Raw genomic sequence first — 11578 nt, 5'->3', positions numbered from 1 at the left:
AAAGAAAAAGGAAAAAAAATCCCTTGTCCTTGGTGGTGCAGGATGTTGGCTTGGGGCAACAGATCCTAAAGACCTACAGACTACGAAGGAGAAGACAACGATAACAAACTCTAACTGACAAGAGAGGCATTTGCTGTCTCGTCACATAAAATGGCAACACCTTTGACCGGGGCAGCTTTGCAAAAACACAACTTCTGAAATGAAACCAGGTGCAATTATTTCTTTACTTTCCTCCAGCTGCTTCCTTGAGCAATTTGGAGGTTAAAAAAAAAAAGTTACAGTTCTTGTTACCAGGTTATTTTACTACAGAGATCCTTAAGGAAGCTGCACATGCACGCCTGCTGGTACCCCTGGCCCCTCAGCACGGCACTCTCCCGGCCCCACTCTGAGCAGGGTCCCTTCCCTGCCTCCTTGAGCGGTCGCCGGCTGACTTCAAAAACCAGAGAGCGTCTGCAATGAAACCAACTGCAAAACAAAGAGAGTCCATTCCTGGTGTGGAAAAGCTAAAATAGTACTGTGAATTGTTTTGTGCAGTTTTATCAGAGCTTTTTCTTTTTTTTTCTTTTCTTCCTTTTTTTGCCAACCATTGCCAACGTCAATCACAGTATTAGCCTCTGTTTAATCTACTTACCGTTGCTTCCATCTACACTCTTCAATGCATAAGTTGCTCTGAGGTGGCAAGTTGTCCTGGGTTCTGAGAGTCCTCTAACGGATTTAATTCGCAACGCTGGTGCTAGAAGTAGGTCTTCAATTACGGGATTGTTTTCCCACCCCTGTACTGTATTCCCAGTGGCCAAACTTATTTATGCTGCTAAATGAAAGAAAGAAAAAGCAAATTATTTTTTTTATTTTTTTTCTGCTGTGACGTTTTAGTCCCAGACTGAATTCCAAATTTGCTCTAGTTTGGTTACAGAAAAAGACTTTTTGCCACTGAAACTTGAGCCAACTGTGCCTCTAAGAGGCTGAGAGTGGAAGAGTTTCAGACAATTAAAGAGTGAAGTTTGCCTGCAAATAAAGAATTGAGTGTGTGTGCAAAGCTTATTTTCTTTTTTTCTGGGCAAAAATTAAAACACATTCCTTAGAACAAAGCTATTGCAGCCTGTTCTGTGGGGAAATTTTTTCTTTGTGAGGGCTGTGGTGAATGGAATGAACATTAAAAAATTTTAAAAAACTGACAAAATTTTTAAAAAAGATTATAAAATACAAAAATGAAAATAAAGTTGCTGGTCAGTCTTAGTGTTTTACAGTATTTGAGGAAAAAAACAAAAAACAACTGTTACAGTTATTGCTGGGAGGAACTGACAGAGCAAAAACTTAGGTTTTTGTAAAGATGTCACATGCAAACAAAATGAGAAATGAAAGAGTCAAACAGTTTGCCTCATTCTCCAAGAGCCACAACTCAAGCTGAACTGTGAAAGTGGTTTAACACTGTATCCTAGGCGATCTTTTCTCCTCCTTTTGTTTTGTTTTGTTTTGTTTTATTTATAGTCTGATTTAAAACAATCAGATTCCAGTTGGTTAATTTTAGTTATGTAACAACCTGACAAGATGGAGGAAAACAACGTTTAAAGGGACTGTGTCTATGGTTTGATTCACTTAGAAATTTTATTTTCTTATAACTTAAGTGCAATAAAATGTGTTTTTTCATGTTAGTCTGTCTTGCTTTTTCTGTTTCTCGCAGTTATTTTAATGCCACCTTGCCTGTGACCCCTAAAGCTCAGCCGAGCACCACAGCAGGCCTCGTGGTGCAGCACTGCCACAGATGGCTGTGTGAGCATCCCTGCTGCTGGTGCAGTGTGGGATTGGCCTGCAAGAAGCTGGCGGTAGAGCCAGGGCCTTCCCACTGCCAGGGGCTGGCCAAGATTGGTCTCCGGGGGGAGTGAGCTATAAAAAGCTTCTCACGTACATAAAAGTTATCCCAATAGCATCCTGTTACTGCATCTTAAATTGAAACTTGGTTATTATTTATGGATTTCAATCAGTTGATTGCAGTCTTAACAGCGGAAAATACATCCACAAATGCAACTAAAGTCAAAGTGAGGATTGAAGGAGAGCTTGAAACAAGGACAGTGACACAAACCCCACAACATTCAAGTTCAGCCTGGTAGCAGTTCTTTCAGAAACTCTGCTAAGTCATCAGCTCTCAGAAACCTACCAGCTGAGCATCCCTTTCTCTTCAAATCTCCTGGGCCAAAATCTTTCCTGTTTGGGACATACAATTTACTTCCCCTACAAAAAAAAACCTGCCATTAAAAAAAAAAAAAAAAGGAAGTATATGGAAGTGTATGCATGGAACAGAAAAATATACATCAAATGCTTACTCAAATGTAGTTGCAATTCCCACATTATGCAAAACAAATAATGATGAAGGAGTGCACTTCCATCTGGCCTCTAGAGATTAAAAAGCCATACAGCATCACTGAGCAGCCACAGATTGTAAATATCTGTTCAGTGAGCTGGTGCTTAAGAAAAAAAAAATTGCAGCAACACAAAACTACGATCATCCAAGTTTTTATGTAAAAACAACAAAAGAGCTCATCCTCTCAGCTAAAAGGGCAGTGTACGGATAGCCAGAACTTCAGGGAGCAGCTCAGGTGTGCACCTTTTGGGCTGAGAGAAATGCTCAGCCCTGTGCAGATCCTGAGCTGGGCACTTTGCTCTGCTGAGTAAGCAGGCAGGGCTCCCCACCTGGGAATGGGGCATCAGCCTGGGCTGAACTACTTGCGGCAGTAAGTAGGGGGAAATATGAAATGTTACTGCAGGGAACTGAGCAATAGCTTTTAAGATTGTGTAATTTTCTTCTACAATTTGTAAAAATTGCAACAACATGTTTTCAAAGAGCAAAGGCAGTTGCTTACCTGCACAGGAGAATGAGAGGTTTCGGAATAACGTTACGCTGGAGGGCAGGAATACAAATCAGGGCAGAAGAGAGAAATGACTGAAGAGGAAGAACAGCATCCAGACAGGCTCAAGCTGTGTGTAAGTACACTTTAAGCAGCCGATATGACCGGGATCAAAATGAACTTAACCGGAATCCAGAGTTCTTCCAGGTAATACAGCAGTTCCAACACTACCTTAAGTTCAAATCAATGCAGACCAGCTTGAACCTGTTGAGCAAACCACATTTAGAGCTTCTGTCATCCCAAATGCAGATTAAAACCCCCTGTATTGCCTTCAAAGTCAATATGTCACATATTAAACACAAAAATCAGCACAGTGCAGTTTAAAAGGCTTTTCCCCTTCGATAAAAAAACTGTGAAGCAAATTGTGATAGCTCTGTAAAGTCTTCTGTTTTGCCACACAGTTGGCTTGGGTTCATAGGCATTCATGTTGCTTACAAGGCACATGAACAATGTCGCTCAATAAGCAGAAATTTGTTAAATTATTCAAGTGACAGCATTTCCAAATGGGCCTGTAGCAAATATGTCATTTGTAAGGAAGCATTTGAGCAGTTTTTCCTTATGGTTTCCTTATTTATGGTTTCCTTATTTATTTCCTCCTTATGTTGACGTACTGATGATAATATTGAGTTCATTTCATAAGGAGGCTTTAGCTCAGCAGCAAATGCTCCAGCTGAGACTGCTGAGGAACCATATTGTTTTCATTTGGTGCGATTCGATTTTTTGGGTGGGTAATTTGTTTCCAATAAAAGTATCTGTGAGTACTGGTGTAAGACTGGAACAGCTTCAGGCTCTCAGTATGCATGCACTTCTTAAATCTAGTGGCTTATTCATTGTGGATTATAGCATAATGATATCTGCAGCTATCCTGGAGAGATAATTGCGTGAGCTTCTGGAGCCTTAGCCTCTTGTTTTAACACTGATTCCTTTATTTCTTTCTGCTTTAGCTCCAGAAGGGGCTTCCTCATTTTCTACTGTGTCTGAAGCCAAGACAACAACTCTAAAAGATGTTTTTTCTTAATAGCTATCATTCTTTTTTGGGCCTTGATTTTAGCTAGAAGTGATTAAGTCAGAACTAGCACTGCCGCCTCCTCTAAGATGCTGTTCCCGTGGTCTCACATATACATTTACTTGGTCAGGAGCTAAAACCTGATGTTTCACATCTGCATCTACACCAACCTGTAGCAGAGCTCTGTGAGCCTCCCTGCAGAGCACGGTGCAGGATTCCTTTGGGGTATGAGCAGCAGCTCCTGATTAAACACCTCTAAAATACATGCCTGTGGACATTTGGTCTTCGGGACCAACAGAGTGGTGCTACAGCTAGGCTTCTGCTCACACCTCTAATGGCTGGCAAGGGCATAACCCAGACCTCAGCCAAGCAGGCCTCCAACAACCCTCTCCTGCAGCACTCATGACTCCTGATAAGCAGCCAGATTTCATCCAAACATCAGGAACAGAAAAACAGAATCCACCAGCCAGCACTATGGAGGTTTTGCCAAAGATAAAAGGGCAAATGCCTTCATCTGTCTTTCAGCATGCTTTCAGGGGAGTTTGTTCTGATCTGCTCATGGAATCCAGTTTAAAATATCATCTCTCACTGTCTGGCCAAAATGTTCTACCGGGAAGTCAGCACCTGAATCACTCAGAAAAGAAAATCATTACTTTCGGCAAAGAGAGAGGCTAAAGATCCAGACTGTTAAAAGTCATGAGAAAAATGACTTGAGTCACTCTGACCAAACAACTGGGAATTACTTGAAGGGCAATATCCAACTATGCTGACCGCTGAATCCTTAATGCGAGTAGGAATATTATCTTTCCATCTCCTGGTATTTTACCTAAAGCCTTTCTCCCTCACCTTGATACTGTGCAAAGGCACACATGTTGTGTGACTATGTTAAGTATTTGATGAAGCTTGACTATACACCATAAATATGAGATGTATATTAGGTTGTTCAACTTGCCTTCTGAAATCTGCATATATTCAAACATTTTCCAGTGACACGTTTCTTTAATCATCACTGCAGATTCGTGAATAACTGTTCTAACAGAAAAGCTGTTTCAGGTCCCTTCTGCAACAATCTGACCAAACTAGCTGTCCCCAAAAACCCAGCAGCCATTTCAGGCTCCCTGATCAGCTTGCCAAATGGCCCAGTAGCTCCAGGAATACTTCAGAGAAAAGAAATGGTGCATTGTGCTACCACAGTGCACACTGCTGAGTGAAACGCTGCAGCACTCTGCGACTGCAGCCGCCTACAATCCAATGGCTTTATGCCCACATACATACTGCACTGCCCTAGCCCAGGCAGGGCAGAAGAGTCCTCCAAAATCATGACTAAGCATCATCTGGCTAGGAGACAATCTCCCACTAACCAGAAGTGGCAGAACTCATTAATCACAGAGCTTTCCACACAAGAGCTAGGCAGCACAGAAGAATCCAGTGGTGTTTTTAAATGACACACTGTACAGGACAACAGAGGGTAAGCAGACTTGGCCTTGGCCAAAGGCATCCTCCAGTTCTCCTCCTTTGTCCTCACCCCTGCCTTGCTCAGATCCAGCATCATCCACCTGATCCCTGTTCACAAGCTGGTTAGTCACAACCCTACACAGCAGCAGTGATTTTGGTAAAAGAAAATGAGTCCTCTGCATCTCTCTGCGCTGCAGAAGTCAGCTCTGAACTTTCTGCAACGCTTTGTGCAGGGACAGCATGATCTCAGTCTAACACTAAATGCTTCAAGGGAGTCCATGAAGATGAGAATGCATCGTTAGCCCAGAGAGAGACATTAGTCATCAGCACTGCTGAAAAGATTTCCACCTTGAGACTAGACTGAAAGTAATCTTCTAGGCCTGGTGCAATCAGACAAGCTTCAAGTTGATTTCGATTCCTTAATTTTTCAAACACAAAGCCACAAACCTCATCTGGCCGGGTGCCTCCATGACTGCAAAACAGGCACATTCTGTAAGCAGGATCGTGAGTCTTGCTTCCTTGAACCTGAGAGAGCTCGTGGTCTGTAGACAGGGAACAAACATGGAAGGTCTGCATCAGAAATGACCTATGAAAAACAGAGAAAGACAGGTGCAATGAATTAGGGGCTTCTTCTGTAAAAAAAAAAGTCATCAATGCAAGTTCTACAACAACTGACTATTTCAACATCCTCATCAAAGCACAGACATGAGCATTCTTTATGAAGTACTCATTCTGGCTGGCCTATAGTCGAGAGCACAACCAACCAAGTTAGCTCTGACTTGCACAAACTTCTCATGCCCGGGGCAGGTTGTTTGATGGGCAGGGGAACGCCTGGCTCGCTGCACCAGCCAGCTGGAGTGCAGGTTTCACATGGTGCTTGCGGTGCGTTATCCGAGAACGCTTTGTTCTTTTAATTTAAAACAGGAAACAAGGAATGTAGAAGATCCAAAAACTTCAAAGGCAGTTTCCATTGCCAAAGGAGCTGCGTTTTGACTCAGTTCAGCCTCTAGATTAAATATTCAAATCTGACAGTGTGGGAAGATGCTTACACCTTCAAGAGGCTCAAAGATTTCTAAGGAATTGAGGCATTCAGATTAGTTGGCTGTAAATTTCAGTGTGGTAAGCTGAGCAGTAGAAGTGTTCCTAAACGGTAGTTTTATTTTGAGCTTCTTGGTTTGAAATGAATTTCTAATAATACCGCAGCTTTGCAGACACATACGCAATGTAAAGTATGTTCCCTTTACCATGATATGCAGAAGATCTGAGTAGAACATTTCCCTCTGTTTTCAAACCCCCATTTGCTTTTAGGTTTCCTGTTACATTTAATTGCTGAATTTGAACATTCATGTTATAGTTCTGAAAAATGAAGAACTCAAAAGCTGCACACTAGAAGGACTCCAAAGTCTCCATCAGACTGTTTAATGCTACCTGTCTGCTTTGGCATCCCTCCTGTCGATTCTCAGCTTACAGGAGTCAGTGTTTCTATTATACACCGTACACGTTTTCCCAAACAATCAAGATTTGTAGAAACATTCTACTGCTGTCCCCAGTGGAAAAGTTTCTTGATATTTTTCTGCTGGCGTTACCAATGCACATTTAGCATGTGCTTTGGACATGCCCTGGATGCCCTCTGTACTATATTGCTGACTACTGCCACACTTGTGATATCCCATTTCATCCAGACCAACACAGCAGCACAATGTTCCTGGTCCCCATTCTCCCATCCCACACAATTTGCTATTACATTTCAAGAGCAAGTAACTGATCTGCCTGGGTTCACCTGTTACCAGCAGCTAGCAGACCTCCCTGCTCTTCACTTTTGACCAAAAGGTAGAACAGGAAGAACCTGGGGCAAAGGGGCAGTAAGATGGAGGAATGCCCCCAGATGTGAGACAGCCATTAATGCAGCCATCTGTTTGTGTGCCAAATGGGATACAGCCCCACAGGTCTCCAACTGCAGTTCAGAAAGTCAGCATTACAACTTATTTTTAAAAGGTATTTTATAAAGGTTTCAATTATGCATTCGTTTCTAAATAAACACACTCACATCTTGAAACACCTCTTGCTTTACATACTTAAAAAAAAACAACAATAAAATCTTGCGACAAACTGTTTTCCTCTGCTTTGTTCCCTCATTTTCTCTTTTCTTTGGCACTTACACTTCAGTTTCCCTTCGTTTTGCTTTCTGCTTTGTCCTGTCCCTGTGCTTTTCTTTTCATGCTTTACCATTCGTGTCCCATTTTTCAAATTTTTATCTCTCTTCCTCATCTTTCCCCACTCCCAGCCCTTCTCCTTCATTAAAGCTGTCACAGCCAGCTTCTCCCTCCTGCATCCACCCAACATCTGAGCTGGCACACTGGAGTCTTTTTCACACCACTCTACAGATGTAAGGTGCACAGGAGATAGATAAGACGGATGGGAAGCAAATGCAGAGCTCTCTAGAAAAAAAAAAAAAATCATTTATCTGCTTTAGCATTAAAGATCTAATGTTCCTCTCTCCACAGCCCACAGACAACCCACGTGGTCCGGCAGCAGTGGGATCAGGCCCTCTGAGCATGGCCCGGTTTACCACTAATTTCACAAACAACAGAGCAACAAGGATTGCCCAATTCAATCCTCATTAAGCAAAATGTATTAGCCCTCATTAAAACAAAAACACGTATTATCTTGCTCCTTCGGAAATCGAATGTGTAAAGACATTCTTGAAAGCATTCTTCACTAAGAAACATGCATGATTCTCTGTATATCTGCAGAATTTGGAAGATCATTTGGTAAGAAGTCTCCAATGTAACTACAGAAGCTATCATCCCAACAAGTGCTTCTTTGTCTGACAAAGCCATGTAGAAATAAGGATTGGAGGCTGCAGACGAAGCCATGTTCCGAACTCGACAGCAGTGGCGGATTTTCCTTCCGGTGGTACCACGGCAGCACAGCTGGGGCAGCGCGGTCTGTCAGGGCACGTTAGCAATCATACACAAAGCACGTCTAAAGCAATCTAGCACACATTCCTCACTAATTCCTAATACACAATGACAGCATAGGCAATAAAAGCTCCAGAGCCAGCGTAGGATGTGGCCACGCACTGGGTACCCTGATGGTGAAATTTAGCTGTGACACGCTGTATATCCTGCTTGAAAAAAAGCCAGGGACGTGCAGCACCTCTCTGAGGTTTGGCTTCTACATAGTGTCAAGCCACCATAACTTAATCCAAAGAGATCAACAACCAGTAAGAAGGACACAAACTGTCCAAAGCAACGAAGGCTCATGTAAGACATGCTGGTCTTTGCTGGACAGAAGGCAGTGAAACCAACCAAACGCACCACAACAGCAACAAACCAAACAAAGCTCAAACCCAAATCCACACAGCTTTCATCTCCCAGTTTCATTTCAGCCTAATAACAGCATTACCAATTGCAGGTGACCTCCCCTCCTTGCAAATGCATGCCCACCCCTACCCAGTATGAGCTCAATGCATACTGTACTCACAGACTGTATGAAGAAAGGTAAGAAGCATTTACCATACGCTTCGTTTTCATTTTTGCTCATTTTATTCAAGCATTTTGCTTTTGTTTCCACTGTTTTACAAATAGGCAGAACAGCCACTGCCACGTTTCTCCATGGCTAGAACAAAGCTGGCAAGACATTGGTTTTGCTGCTTATCCTTTGAGGGCTGAAGAATCATTGCATCAGGGAAAATAAGTCAGAATTAGGCAGAGGTTCAAAGCCCAAAAAGTACAGCATGTGAGCAGCGCTGTGTCCTGAACTCCTGAGGGAAGGAGCTGTCCCCACTGACAGCTTCACCCCGCACAGCCTGGGCAGCCACCTCATTGCACAAAGCAGCAGCTAAAGCGGCAGTGAAGGCAACAGGAGCTTTCCCACAGACAGAAGGAGTGCATCAGACAAGAAAAACCCATGGGTCTATTACCAGCACATCGTGCTCTTAGAGACCCCACACATTCCTCCCTTGTGATATCTGACTTATCCGACAGCACACGACAAATAAAACTGCTCTGATAGGAAGACAAGAGTTCCCCTCACCTTTGACCCTCCAAACAACTTCTGCTCTCTTAATTAACACCTGAACCAGCCTTCTATGGACACAGCTGGAGCTCCACCTTTTGGCAGGACGGAAGGGCCCTCCTCCCATACCAGTGGGCACGCAGACTGGCTGCAGCCATCTCCTGCCACCCCCCACGGCTGTACTGAAGATAAAAGGACCTCTTTCTCCATAGCTCTTCTCTAAAAATTCAGAATATTGTCCCTAAAAATTGTTCTTTCTGTCCAATTTGTGATTTAGGTAAAAGCAATTTAGTGAGACAAAAGAGTCTGCTTCACAGGACATACCATTCTTTTAGCTCTGTGATAAAAAGGAAGGAATCACAACTCAGTCATAAAAGCAACAAAATGACAGTGCCAATACTTCACACCGAGCCGAAATGCACGTTGCTTACATTTTAAGATTCTTCTCCTGCACCCAGGTAAGAGGCACAGAGACAACAGACCATGAAGCTCACATGGTATTTTTCCCTTTCAGGAGAAATAGCTATTTCTACCTGTCCTTCCCATGAAATGCAAAGGGCCTACTCAGTGCAATCCTTGTCTCCCTTTCTGCCAGATGAGGATTACATTTTTGCAGTGCCCTCGGAGAGCCGTGGATGTCTTTGAGAGCCACTCCAGTTTCGTAGGCCCGCTGTGGGAAGCAGCGTCTTTTGAGATCAGTGTTTGGTAGCGAGAACGCCTTCCTGCCTACATTTCCATCTCACATGTTCTCAGACATTTTCCGGCATCCACCCAATGTGCACTGAGCAGTGAGCAATTGAGAGTTCAAGCAAATGATATGGAGGAATGGATAATTAGCCCCTAGGAATGCATCCAGCTACAGTTAGACTCCATGAAGGTTAGAGACCCAATTCCTCCTCAATTAAATCTGATACTGAAGAAATTTATAGGGCTTTATTCAAGCTATGAATTTCTCAGTTTTACTGCAAACAATTTACAATCAAATGAAGTGAAAGCTAGAAGCGAAGTATACATTAATTACTTAATTTTCCTTTTGCATTTCTCTTCATTTTATCTTTCAGTGAAGACCAATCTTAAAATTAGGATAATATGCCAGTAAATATTATATATATTTTTTCCTTTAGTTATTACTGCATAAAAGCTGAATTGCTTCTATGAACTTCAGCGTTGCCTTCTGCCAAAGGCAGTGCTGTATCACCAATCTGCAGCACCAGCAAGTGGGCGAATTTCACCACTTCCCAGGTTGAAAATACATATGATTACAAAGCAGTCCAAAAGATATCACAATATCTGAAGAGAAAATCTAGTGTGCTGGGCTAGCAACGTGCAATCTGTCAATGACACAGCCACGTGTGTGCACTATAAGATGTGACATGGGAACAGTAACAACTCTGTCAAAAAGGAAGCATGAATGGCAAAGCAGCTTTCGCAACACTCCACTGGAGCTTTGGCAACACTGCGAGAGATGTAGGTGAGGCTAAATAAGTGAATCTGCGGGTCACTCACCCGTATACAGAAAGAGCAAAGGGACCGTGAACAGCCGCTGAGGTTAGCAGCACGATTAGGAAGGGCTGTGCGAGGCGTGTGCCCTCGACCTCCCAAGCGGCAGTGCTGGGGGAGGCAGTGCAGCTGATCACTTGCTCTTGCCTCAGAAGGCTTGGCAAAGGCAGGGAGCGAGACGCAACCGCAGCTTCACATCAACCCTGCAGCTGCTTCATGGAGGTCGGTCCTCCAGCGCAAGGCAGAGCAGCTGGAAGATACCAAATGCCAACGGCCCAGGGCTATGGCAGCTTGTCTGCGGGCGCAGAAATTACCCAGGTACTCTTCCTGTCTTCCCATCCTCACAACTGCCTCCGAATGCACAACCATTAGCTTAAAAGCTTTCCACTACCTAATAAATATTTCAATTGTTTATCTACGCTAATCTATTTTAAGAGTTTGTATTAGCTAACCTACATTTTGGCACTAGAGCAGGGCAAAAAAGCTTTCAGAAATTGCCTGTGAACAGTGTTGGCGAAGAACAAATTTGCCGATGGCTTTGGCAATACATTGCCAAATGAGAGAGATTAGGGTAAGTAGGTGAAGGCATAAGTGAAAGATGAACCGAGATGTGCAAGGAGAGAACCACAGTAGGACTGTTCATTCGGTGCCCATCACCTTAATGTGGGAAAAACAAACAAGGATTCACAGGGCA

General features: G+C 43.2%; 1 long non-coding RNA gene across 1 annotated transcript in view; it reads right to left on the bottom strand.

Moving 5' to 3' along the window:
- Window positions 1-1539: 1539 nt before the first annotated feature.
- Window positions 1540-11578, bottom strand: part of LOC104910546 — a 195746-nt gene continuing 185707 nt past the window's right edge. Inside the window, exons 4-6 of the long non-coding RNA XR_004159485.1 lie at window positions 5812-5950; window positions 2859-3107; window positions 1540-2229 (exon numbers count right to left, since the gene is read on the bottom strand). This is a non-coding gene — a long non-coding RNA (uncharacterized LOC104910546). The remainder of the gene's footprint in view (window positions 2230-2858; window positions 3108-5811; window positions 5951-11578) is intronic.

The sequence above is a fragment of the Meleagris gallopavo genome, chromosome 4, assembly GCF_000146605.3.
Source record: "Meleagris gallopavo isolate NT-WF06-2002-E0010 breed Aviagen turkey brand Nicholas breeding stock chromosome 4, Turkey_5.1, whole genome shotgun sequence".
Classification (NCBI taxonomy): domain Eukaryota; kingdom Metazoa; phylum Chordata; class Aves; order Galliformes; family Phasianidae; genus Meleagris; species Meleagris gallopavo.
This window is presented reverse-complemented; position numbering and strand designations above follow the sequence as displayed.